This window comes from Mustela nigripes, chromosome 3 (assembly GCF_022355385.1).
Source record: "Mustela nigripes isolate SB6536 chromosome 3, MUSNIG.SB6536, whole genome shotgun sequence".
Classification (NCBI taxonomy): domain Eukaryota; kingdom Metazoa; phylum Chordata; class Mammalia; order Carnivora; family Mustelidae; genus Mustela; species Mustela nigripes.
Window position 1 is genome coordinate 64401907 of NC_081559.1, and position 13530 is coordinate 64415436.

A 13530-nucleotide genomic window follows, 5' to 3' on the forward strand; every position below is an offset into this window, starting at 1 on the left:
CCTCCTATTTCCCCCAACTCCCTTCTCTCCAACTCCCAATGTCCTCCGTGTTATTCCTTATGCTCCACAAGTAAGTGAAACCATATGATAATTGACTCTCTCTGCTTGGCTTATTTCACTCAGCATAATCTCTTCTAGTTCTGTCCATGTTGATACACAAGTTGGGTATTCGTCCTTTCTGATGGAGGCATAATACTCCATAGTGTATATGGACCACATCTTCCTTATCCATTCATCCTTTGAAGGGCATCTTGGTTCTTTCCACAGTTTGGTGACTGTGGCCATTGCTGCTGTGAACATTGGGGTACAGATGGCCCTTCTTTTCACTACATCTGTATCTTTTGGGGTAGATACAAATTGCAGGGTCATAGAGAAGCTCTATTTTTAATTTCTTAAGGAATCTCCACACTGTTTTCCAAATCAACACAGGTTTTCACAAGGAAGGCCTTTTTCCCCATTGCCATCTCTCCTTAGTGAATCGCAGCTCTCGTGTTTCTCCTTTGCATCTTGCTGACTGTCACTGCAGGTTCTTACTGTTCGTCTCCATCGCGCTGATGCCTGGAGGATCTGCTGTGCCGTCCATCAGTGAGGATTAGTCCAATATCCTGGCTGCCAGATACATTCCCTATCTTGTATTATCCCTACCAACTATTAACTGAACCCTATAACAACAGCCTGCCTCCTCACTATAAAATAGAGAGGTTCGAAGACATCCATCAACGACTCAGGATGGAGGGCTTTTCACAGGGTTTGAATAGAAAGTTGTAAAGAATGTTTCTTTGGTTTCCCTCTTAAATGACAAGGAACTTGAATGGCCATTTCAAATAGGGGCCAGAATTTATAAATGTTGAATCTGAAGGCATGCCTCAGACTGTTAAAAATCAATAACTGAAGTGAGGTTTAGAAATCATTTTTTGTGACTTAATGAGTTCATAAGTCTTTTAAAGTAGCTTTTATATTGATAAATGCTTTTTCCCTAGAAGTATCCTAGTATTGCCAATCTTTTTTTTTTTTTTTTCTTAGTTTCTCTGTTTCCAAATGCCTCTCTCTTGATCCTTTCCAGGGTTGGTACTTATTTGGTGAGTGATGCGACATATTATTATTAACCTTTCCAAAGGGAAAGGACGGGCCCAGATGTAGTCATTTGGTATAATGGACTTATAATTTAGATGTTCTATTATGTGCTACCATGATATTTTGAGAATTTTATCTTACTTACCTTTTTCTTCTTTCTTCCCTCCATTTCTTCCCTTTCTTCCTGTTTTCCTTCCTTTCTTCTGTGAACCCAAAATTATTAAGGTATCTTATTAAAACAACAGGTGTACTCTCAGTATTCAGCAATACTGGAAACATCTTTTATATCCCAAGGTTTAATTTTTATTAAAAATCTGTTCTTTAGCACCTGTTCGCAATGAGTGTTTCTCGTGCACATCTAAATTTTCCAAGAGAAACTAATAAATGTGGTGGAGCTCGGAACAGTTTGCTCATGTCTAAGCCCTCTGTCCCTTTTAACTAAGCTGCTGTTTGGCTCGAAAACCTGGGCTCTTGGCCAATAAACACTGCTCGTGTTCAGAGTCCTTGTAGGAAACCATCCATGGCCAAGTTCCAGGGCCCAGCTGGTTAAGTCAGCTGGTTGCTTTTTTGGTCTTTAACCTGAGAGAAAAACTACATCCTGTAGAAGATTCCTAACAGAGAAAGGTATGATGGTTAAGTTCAGCAAGAAACTTATTGACGGGCTTGGTTTTGCTCTCTGGTAACTTTTGCAGGGAGTAACTGAACCGTTGCTACAAGTAGGGGCTTGCCTGGCTCCAGATCTTTACTGCTTCAGTTAGTTTTAAGGTGAAAGAAAATACATGCAATAATCTTCCTTATAAGGAAGCAGGATGGCGTGGAATTATATGAAGTAATATCCATGAAAACTGATATAATGCTTGATGAATAGAGCTTAGGACATTAACTAGCACATAATGGCCAAAATTTGGTTGAATCAACACATAGCCCTAAACCCAGCCAACAAACAAAAACCCCCAAAGCTATTTTTGGTTAATTAAAATTAGCAAAAATAATTAGAAAGAAGAATTAACTTAAGGTTGACAACCTTTTACTTTGCCTAGTAAGGAGATTTTAAAAACGCCTGCTACTTATCACCCTCAATTCATAAAGGAAGGGAAATTTTAACATTTTAAAGGAGAAAGGACACCTCGTAATAAAGGACAGTTCTTTAAATTTATCTTTATGAAAATGTTATTATTTTTCTCAGTTCTAGGCCGGGGAACAATTATGGGCATTTTGGCTTAGAAGTTAAAGACTTGGGCTCTGAAGTCCATCTGCCTGCTCAGCACCCTTCCTAATGTGGAATTACCTTGAGCATGTTACTTTACTTCTCTGTGCTTTGGTTTCCTGATCCAAAGAATGAGATTCATGTAATCTAATTCATGGGGGTTTTGTGAGCATAAATAAATAATACATACTCTTTGAACAGTGCCTGGCATATAGTAAATGCTCATTTGATTCACCAAATATTAACCCCTCTCTACCCCCAGGTACTTGTAGGATTGTACTTCTCAGCCTTGCCCCCTTTTACGGTTAGATGGGGCCAGGTGACTGGTAGGCTGGGAGCAGAATTGACTTGAGTCACTTTGAGGTATTTAATCAGTAGTGAGACCTTCTAGTGTCTCTTTTCCCCTGTAGTATTGTGATGGGTAACATCTGAGATGGGGGCTGCTGCATCGGCCTGGGTCCCTGAGTGACTGCGGTGAGCAAAGTACCAGCACTCGCCCCACCCCCTGCCCAAGGTAACATGCAGTGTATAAGAAACAAGCTTTTGTTTTAAACCACTGAAGTTTTAAAGGCTTTGTTTTTGACCTGGAATTTTGTTTATCCTGACTAGTGCAGCTATTGCTAATAATATGGCTAATTATCATTTCCTTGAATGATTTGGGAAATCATATTTCTAGATCAGCAGTTCTCAAAGTGTAGTCTGTGGACCCATGGAGGTCTGCAAGGTGAAAACTGTTTCCATAATAATACTAAAATGACATTTGCCTTCCTGACTGTGTTGAAAGTATACTCGTAGTCCAGAAGTAAGAGTGGGCAAAGTTGCAGGCAGCATCCCTAAACGGTACTAGTAGCCATATTCTTCACTGCTACATGCTTAGGAAGAGACAATGTCAGTTAAGAAGTTTTCCAGGAGAAATTGGAAGGGGAGGTGAACCATGAGAGACTATGGACTCTGAAAAACAATCTGAAGGGTTTGAAGTGGCGGGGGGGGGGGGAGGTTGGGGTACCAGGTGGTGGGTGTTATAGAGGGCACGGATTGCATGGAGCACTGGGTGTGGTGAAAAAATAATGAATACTGTTATGCTGAACATAAATAAAATATAAATTAAAATAAATAAATAAAGAAGGTTCTCGGTGAAGCATTGAAAGTGTTAATTTTATTTACTCTCTATTCGTGAGTATACACTTAAAAATATCTTGTGTGATAAAATGGGAAGTAGGCGTAAAGAACTTTGGCTGCCTGACATTGTCCAATAGTGTCTTGAGAAAAATCACGTGCACTTAGTGCTTTGTGTTGTGAGCTGAATAAGCTGCTCCTTTTCTCCTGTAAATCTCATTTTTACTCAGCAGAATGACTGACAAATTGTGGTTATTCCAACTTGTATATTTGATAGTCATTTTTTTTTGAAAATGCACAAAGTAACTTTGCCAAACTGATTCAAGAAGAAAATTGACGTTATTTGTTGTCAGTGATAAAACTCAAGCTGTCATCAGGGAAATACAAATAAAAACCACAGTGAGATTCCACTTCACACCAGTCAGAATGCCTGAAATTAACCAGTCAGAAAACAACAGATGTTGGTGAGGATGTGGATAAAGGGGAACCCTCCTATACTGTTAGTGGGAATGCAAGCTGGTGCAGCCACTCTGGAAAACAGTATGTAGGTTCCTCAAAAAGTTGAAAATAGAGCTACCCTATGACCCAGCAATTGCACTACTGGGTATTTACCCTAAAGATACAAATGTAGTGATCCGAAGGGCCACATGCACCCAATAGCCAAACTATGGAAAGAGCCTAGATGTCCATCAACAGATGAATGGATAAAGAAGAAGTGGTGTATACACACACTCATGCACACACACGCACACACACATAGGAAAATTATGCAGACTTCAAATATGTAATCGTGCCATTTGCAACAATGTGGATGGAACTAGAGGGTATTATGCTAAGCAAAATAAATCCATCAGAAAAAGACAATTATCACATGACCTTACTGATAGGAGGAATTTGAGAAACAAGACAGAATCATAGGGGAAGGGAGGACAAATGAAACAAGAGAAAACCAGAGAGGAAGACAAACCATAAGAGACTCCTAATCCCAGGAAACAAACTGAGGGTTGCTGGAGTGGAGGGGGGTGGGAGGGATGGGGTGAGTGGGTTATGGACATTGGGGAGGGTGTGTGCTATGGTGAGTACTGTGAATTGTGTGAGACAGATGAATCAGAGACCTGTACCCCTGAAACAAATAATATATTATATATATACATATATGTGTATATATGCATATATATACATACATTATATGTTAATGCAAAAAAAAAAAAAAAAACCCTCAAGCCTTCAAGCAAAAATTAGATTTTTGGAAGACCCCTGTCCACCAGTGAGATCTTGATAATATCCCAATCCTTAAAGACTTACCTGATGAGTTTGGTAGGGATGTTGATAAAAGTGGTTTTTAAAAATATTAACTCGGTGAACCAGTATTTTCCAGGTGACTAATGCATGATGCTACAAAGTCATACATGAGTAAAATATCCATTCAAAGGTCAAGGCAAACCAAAGGAATTAAATGTAAAAGAATATGAAAAGGGTATTGGTATGGTTTTAGATTCTACATTGTACTTAACCTTTAAGAATATCCCACTTGTCAAATTCGCATACAATATCAAAGAAAAATATTCATAACTATGTGAAAAGACTGTCAAGATACTTCTCCCTTTTCCAACTGTTTGGTGCTAGATTTTCCTTATATACTTCAACTAGATAGAATAACTTAGGGCAATAATTTGAATGTATCAGCTGTTGAAAAGAATCCAGCTCTCCTGTCTTAAGCCAGACATCAAAGAGATTTGCAATAATCTCTTTGCCACTGCCACTGTCCTCACCATTTTTTTTTAATTTTGGAAAATATGTTATTTTTCAGGAAAATATTTATGTTCATTAACATGTAAGAGATTTTACTTAAATTAATAAATGTTTTTCAAATTTCTCAGTTTTAATGTCTAATGTGACAAAGGCTAAAGAGATATATAGCTCACATCAACAAACACTTTTTGATGTCCTCAGTGATTTTTGAAAATATAAAAGTGTTCTGAGACCAAAACCTCCAAGAACTGCTGGTGTAGATTACTTAAGTATTTTCTAGAGCAAGGACTTCAAGGACCCCAGCTGGTATTAGTGTGTCCTTTCTTAGTTTGAAAAGCTAGGAATGCCTGGGTGTTTTAGTTCATTAAGTGTCTGCCTTCCATTCAGGTCATGATCCCAGGGTCGTGGGATCGAGTCCTGCATCCAGCTCCCTGCTCCACAGAGAGCCTGCTTCTCCCTCTCCCTCTGCCTGCTACTCTCCCGGCTTGTACTGTCTCTCTCTCTGGCAAACGAATAAATAAAATCTTAAAAAAAAAAAAAAAAAAAAAAAAAAGCTCAAATCATGCCACAGGACACCCGGGATCCCAAGAAGGGTGGAACGCGACCTGGTATTGTCTCTCTATGTCACCTTGGAGCTGCTCCTTGGAGACACAGTTGGGCAGGCCCCTTGATGTCTCCTTCACACTCCTGTGTGTGTGACTGGAGTAGCACCACCTTGCCGTCCAAGTTCTGAGGCACATATCCCAGACTCTCAGGCTTTACGCCTGTCCTTTCTCACTATTGTGTCTTCACATGAGAAGAAGGGAAGAAGAGGCGGCTGATTTTATAAGCTAACCACCTGTGATCAGAACATTGCAACTCACTGCTCTGTGCAGGCTGGAGAGAGAACAATGGGACACTGTCGCCTGGAAAAGGAGTATGCTTTATGGGGCAATTATACAGGTTTTTATTCAAAGGCTGCCTTAACTAGTGGCTTCCTCTGGCACTCAGACTCCCCGGGTGACTTGCCAGGGAAGGGCTCTTAAACCTATTTCGCTGTCACATCCCAACACCCAGGCACTGGGCAGTCGTGGGGCTTGGCAGTGGTGTGCAGGGGGCGACAGCCAGGAGCCTCTTCTTCTTGTGTGGCGCATAGGGCCGCAGCATTGCTGCACTGCAGGGAGACCCACACCCCAGGATCTACGCCGTGCTGCTGATCTATGGTTCTGGGTCTTTAGGTCCAGGGCCTCTGGAGTCCCTCGTTCTCCCAGGAGGTGCCATTGGCACTTGGAAGGTTCCACTTTCATGGGGGAGGTTCAATCATTCAGCTTCCTCTGAGGAGTTGTTCTCAAGTCATCCTTGATGTCTTGGGAGAACACCCACTGGGGTCTTGGGAAAACAACCACTCCGGTTTATCATAGCTCTAACTCTCTCCCCATCTCCAAAATTCCCTCTGTTTCTACCCGCATAAATACCAATAGACCGACTCCCACATCCTTAATTTTGGCCTCCTAAGGAGGGGCGCCCTTTCCACTCACAGCTAACTCTGTATCTTTGCTCTTGGTTCCCTTCTCTTCCTGCCTTTTGGGTATGGACTGTGTTCCATTTGTTAGTCTCTCACTTCTGTGTGTTTTCAGAAGTGTCCTTTCTCTAGGACTCCCTTCCTCACAGTCCTCATTTCTCACATCTGTTTCTGAGCAGCCGTCTGCCACATCGTTAGAGATGGGCTGTGGAGTCACATGCAACCCAATACAGGTCTGGCTCTAGCCTGTTCTTTTGTGTGACTTTGGAAGAATTACACTGCATCTCTGTGCCTTGGTTTCATTATAAAATGCAGTTCTAATAGTACTTACTTTAGGTGACTAAATCACAGTGTCAGACAAAGCCTTTGGAGCTTGAGAATTAATGGGCCTTATTGGAAGGTAGATGGGAGTTCACCAGGTAGTCCAAATGGAGTGGGTCTTGGAGAAGAGAAGAGATACACCAGGGTTCCAGCTACAAAACAAACAAACAATAACAACAACTACAACAACAAAGAACCTGCATGGCCAGAGCTTGCATGGGGGCAGGAAGAAGCTTGACAGGTGAATTCTGCTGGCAGAGTTCTGGCTATTTGTGAATTAGAGTGGGGAGCTCCAACAGCTGAAGGGACTAGGAGTTATATGACAAGAGATAAGGCCAGTGGGAATAGTAAGCGTTCCTCTGAACCCCTTCTGACAACTGACAGCATTACCCTGACTTGGCTGACCTGAAGAAGACATTTTTCATCTTCATCTAAAGCACAAAATTGAGTCCTTGATTGCCATTGTCATTTTGTGTATCAAGGGCTTTGCAGTAAAGAGGAAGGTGATGACTTTTTGAGTCCTGGGATGTTTCTGATTTTACTCGAGCACAGTCTGCCCCCTACTGATCATTCTGGATGTTTTCAACATGAATGGGTTTACTTGATACCATTGCTTTTGTCCTCAGGGATACTGAAAGGGAGAGAGAATAAAGTTTGAAACCTGTGCATCAAGTATATTTAAAATCTCTCAGAAGTGACCCTCCTAGCATTAAAAGCTGTACAAGTTAGTGTGAGTGGGCAAGTATAATTTAAACGGAGCCCAGAAGGTTATATAAAAGGCCTCTAACTCCAAGTACTTGGGATGTGGCAAGAACTACCAGTGATGAAAATTTCTGAAGACCCAAAGTTCAGTGAGAAAAAAACCATATGTATACAATTAAGAAAAATATCTATGTCACTTGAAAGCATGGTGTATTTGGAGAGTGTTCTTTTGACGGGGAAAGGAAAATCAAGTGTGGAGGAGGACTCCAGAGAGTTGCAAATTAATGTTCTGCTCTCTGGCCAGGCACCCTGGAAAGGAATTAGTGGCACTATCTTACTATTTTCTGTTGTAGAAATAAAATTTTATTGTATCCTTTCCATAGTAATAAAATCAATTAAATATTAAATATTAACTAAATAATTCATAGGAGACAAGATTATGAGTTCTTGATCTTGAAATGCTATCATAAATGTTACACAGGAGAAAGATTGGGTAAACACTGCTTATGCGGCGGTTCTTTATTTCACTTTATATATGTTCCCAGAAGCTATAAAGTAATAGTACGTCTAGCAGTAGGGAAAGTAATAATGCCTGCGGACAGACAGCTTTTGTTTTAAAAACTGGTGAAAAAATTCCTTGATTTTCAAATTTTCTTGAAGTTGTAGTTGTGATTTTTCATGAGAATTTTAATAGCTGTCTGCCAAAACTTTTTTTTATAGTTTATCTGAATTTTAAGAGTAATATCTTATTGATTACTTACTAATTATTGAGAGTAATATCTTACTGAACAGCTATGAAAATTAAATCTCTTATAAACCTTTATCTGAAGAAAATTTGATGAAGTTGAACATGACACTATGCAGTTGTCACATCTCTGATAACATGACTTAAGTTTCCCAAAATATGTCCTTAGATGGGCTCTAAGGTCAGGGCCATCAGACTTTTCTGTGAAGGGCAGGTAGTAAATATCTTAAACTTGCAGATCACACAGTCTCTGTTGCAAGCACTCAACTGTAGGAAGAACACTGCGATAGACATTAGCTAAACAAATGAATGTGACAGTGTTCTAATAAAACTTTATTTACAAAAATAAATGGAGAACCAGATTTGGCTTGGGGGTCATATTGTGCCATTCTCTGCTCTAAACTAGAGTGGCCTAGATGTATGTATCTGCTGAATAGTTAGGATGTCAGATTTGAGATCGGCTAGTAGAGGTATTTAAATCATATCAGTACATATATTTCGAACATTTTGATAGTAGCAATAGTAAGTTTGGACGTCTTTAATCAATTTCTTAGCACGCAGCTTGTTTTTAGAATGCTGTCCATATGCGACAGTTCTCTTCCATAAAGACCTCAGTCCGTATATGTTTAGTTCAAAGGTAGAAAAATCTAGTCTGTTGGGGAAAAAGTGTTGAAATAAATGTGACTATAGATTTAGTGTAAATGAAGTTTTATTCATAGATTGAAATTTAGAGAAGGGATAGCTGAATAATATCTGTCAGAACTACTCCATTTTATAATTGAACAAATATTTCTCAAATCAATCACACTTTTTTATCCCTTCCTACGTTTTCCTATGAATATTTACCCTAACATACATAGGCTGTCCATGAGAATGACAGTGAATTCAAGTCACAGTTTTTGAAGAGCCTTGTTACTTGAAATACCTTTTTTTTTTAATGGCACATTTAACCAGTTCTCTTTATAGTACACCAATATTCGAGGCCAGCTAAAAATAAAATAGCCAAATCAATTGAGGAAGACTGCAGATACCCCAAAGTTGACATTTTTAAATACCTTCTGTGAACTTTTCACGCCATGCATGAGTAAGAGAAAGGTATAATTTTCCTCAAATTACCTAATATGGGGCAAATCAGAATCAACTGATTTCTGTAAATCATCATGAATATACTTTTACTTCAGTCATCATCTCAAGACCAAGGTGGTTTTTCAGTCTCTTGTTTTTTAGTTCTTTAAAAGGCAGAGATAGAGATACATATATAGAGATATATATATGTATATACACACATATGGATATATATTTATGTGTTTTTATTTTTATTTTTATATTCATGCTATTTATTAATCAGGACTTAAGCTATAGCCACAGGTTGAGAACCTATTTTTCATATTCCCTCAAAGGAAAATGTACCTGTGGTTTTTCTTGCCATATGTAAGTTGTGTCTGAGATCCTCCTGTCTCCATCTGTGCATTTGGGCTGTGGTGGAGATGAGCCTACATGGCCGCTGTCCCCTGCACATTGCCAGCACATTGCCACTTCTTGCACAACTTGCTTCTCCCCATCTTTCTGAGTTTTACCCTCAAGCTGCAAAATCCCAAGTGAAGAGATAGGAAGACAGTGTTATTGATCTCTATGAAAATAACATGTTATTCTATAAAAAGTCACACAACTTTCTAGGTACCTTGAAGGTTCAAATAAACTATTTAAAACAAAGTAAAACAAAACAAATAGACCTGAGAGATGTGAACTGTTGTTGTAGTTGCCATACAGTGAAATCATTTTTAAATTACAGTGTTGCTGGGTTGCCTGGGTGGCTCAGTCAGTTAAGCACCCAACTCTTGATTTGGCTCGGGTCATATCTCAAGAGTTTTGAGATCAAGCCCATGTCAGTTTCCGTGCTAAGCAGCGAGCCTGCTTAACATTCTCTCTCCTCTCTCTTAGACTCTCCCTCTCTGTTCTCTCTCTCTTTCAAAAAAAAAATTTTTTTATGGTGTTGTCTGTCCATTCCCTTAGAGAATTTGAAAATTTGTTAAATGGGCAACCTGGTGATAATTACCTCATTTCTAATCAGGTAATTTTCTATTATAAGTTTATCATATTAATTTTATTTGTTAAATTCAGGAAAGGTAATCCATGTCATTTGCATCTGAGAAGGAAGTCTTTTCTTTGCCTTGTACTTTAGAAATATTTCATATATATTTTTTTTAAATCTCACATGTCTTCTCTTTATTTTTTAAGTTTTTCATTGTGTTATATTAGTCACCATACAGTACACCATTAGTTTTTGATGTAGTGTTCCATGATTCATTGTTTTTGTATAACACCCAGTGCCCCATGCAATCCATGCCCTCCTTAATACCCATCACCAGATTCACCCATCCCCTTGCCCCCCTCCCCTCTAAAACCCTCGGTTTGTTTCCCATAGTGTAGAGTGTCTCATGGTTCGTCTCCCTCACTAATCCCCCCTGTTTCATTTTTCCCTTCCTTCTCCTAATGTCCTCCATGCTATTCCTTATGCTCCACAAATAAATGAAACCATATGATAATTGACTTTCTCTGCTTCACTTATTTCACTCAGCATAATCTTCTCCAGTTCCATCCATGTTGATGTAAATGGTGGGTATTCATCCTTCTGATGCCTGAGTAATATTCCATTATATATATGGACCACATCTTCTTTATCCATTTGTCTGTAGAAGGGCATCTCGGCTCTTTCCACAGTTTGGCTATTGGGGGCATTGCTGCTCTGAACATTGGGGTGCATATGCCCTTTCTTTTTACTACATCTATATCTTTGGCGTAAATGCCCAGTAGTGTAATTGCTGAGTCGTAGAGTAGCTCTATTTTTAATTTTTTGAGGAACCTCCACACTGTTTTCCAAAGTGGCTATATCAACTTCCATTCCCACCAACAGTGTAAGAGGGTTCCCCTTTCTCCATAACCTCTCCAACATTTGTTGTTTCTTGCGTTGTCAATTTTTGCCATTCTAACAGGTGTAATGTGGTATCTCAATGTGGTTTTGATTTGAATTTCGCTGATGGCTAATGATGATGAACATTTTTCATGCATCTGCTAGCTGTGTATGTCTTCTTTGGAGAAGTGCCTGTTTTTGTCTTCTGCCCATTTATTGGCTTGATTATTTGTTTTTTAGGTGTTGAGTTTGAGAAGTTCTTTATAGATCTTAGATATCAGCCCTTTATCTACAGTGTCATTTGCAAATATCTTCTCCCATTCTGTGGTTTGCCTCTTTGTTTTGTTGACTGTTTCCTTTGCTGTGCAGAAGCTTTTGACCTTGATGAAGTAACAAAAGTTCATTTTCACTTTTGTTTCCCTTGCCTTTGGAGACGAGTCTTGAATGAAGTTGATGAGGCTGTTACTCCCCTCTAGGATTTTGATGGATTCCTGTCTCACACTGAGGTCTTTCATCCATTTAAAGTTTATCTTTGTGTATGGTGTAGGAGAATGACTCTTTACTACCCATCTACATCTAAATCAGCTATCACTTAAAATCTTGGTCTTGTTTCTTTTTTTAGAAGGTTCACAAGTGTTTTGCTTTATTTGTTGCTAAGATTATTTCCAAAAGAAACCATATGAAATTATGAGTACTTTACCAGCAAATAGAAATTTAGAGAACAAGTTCCTTATTGTTTTCAGTGGGTTTTTTCCCCCCTAATGAGAAGTGAGTTAATTTTGCTTTCATAAAAACCTGTACATCATGATGAATTTCTGGTGCTGCCTGGAGATAGAGCATTATTTCCAAGAGTCTTTGCATCCCAATCATTGCAAAGAGAGTTCCATCATACAGAACACAGACTTATGTTTTAATGAGGGTAATCCTTCTGGCCTTTACCACTAATATTTTATTTTGCGAGAAATTCCCATGGAGAACTGAAGTAAGGATGCCATTTCTCATTCTGACATTTGGCAATGGAGTCCAAGTAGCTGGAATTTTACATGCATCCAGGAATTTCTGTTGTGAAACCTACACAGAACAGACTAAGAGGGTATTCTAGGTTCTCTAAATGCCATTTAATATGTAATAAGAAAAAAACAGTATTATCTTAACAGATTCTGGTATGAAAATTGGATGGCTCTTCCTTGAATCCTTTCATTTCAGACTCATTCTAATTGACTTTGAGTCAAGACTACATCTGATTTCTTTTTTCCATCTCTAATAATTGATATAAGGACAGCCACTGGAATGGGAGCTGAGATCAGGGTCCTTATTAGGCAGCAAACATAGAAGGAGCCCTTGATGGTGACTGTGAAGATGTCCAGAAACAATATGGCAGAACAGCAGAAGGTGGGGGACACCAATGAAACTGATGATCAGACTGGTCTGTTTTGAATAAGGTCTTTGGAATCAGTCCTCAGTTTGAGTGCCAAGAAGAAATCACAATATTTCTACTTAATTGCTACCACTAAAAATGCAGGAGAACGTTTTCAACCTAGGATGCTAAGGTTCCTGCAGCTAAGCCCGTGCCTACCTACACTCCAGTCATTTTCAGCAATAACAAACCTGAGGATCAGTCATTTTCAGCAATAACAAACCTGAGGATGGGAGTTGTTACCCTGCCTTGATAGGGTCCAAGTTGACAATTTATTTAAAAATGTTATTTAGATCAAATTTAGTGCCTACTTAAAGGTATCAAGATACAACACATAAAATAATGATTGTATGGCTTTTATTGAAGGTGTTTATATATATATATTTATATATATATATATATATGTACATGCACACACACATACACATACATACATACACACATATTTGTTCTCTTTCTTAGTTTCATAATATGCTTTTCATTTGGCTAATTTATTTGTCTTTAATGATTAGCCTTATTTTTCAATGGCTTCGAGTAGATCACCATTAGGGCCGATGTTGGCATTTAAATTCCAAAGAAGTTCAAGTATACTCTGGAAGAAATAGATTTACAAATAAGAGCAAAGGAGCACGTGGGTGGCTCAGTCAGTTAAGCATCCAACTCTTCATTTTGGCTCAAGTCATGACCTCAGGGTCGTGAGCTCCACACAAGCCTGTGTGTGGAGCTCTGAGCTCAGTGGAGAGTCTGCTTGAGATTCTCTCTCTCCCTCTGCTGCTCTCTCCAC

The 13530-nt window shown here is 39.0% G+C and overlaps 1 protein-coding gene across 2 annotated transcripts in view; it reads left to right on the forward strand.

Moving 5' to 3' along the window:
- CERS6 (ceramide synthase 6) overlaps positions 1-13530 on the forward strand; it is a 309729-nt gene that overhangs the window by 242804 nt on the left and 53395 nt on the right. The window lies entirely within an intron of this gene.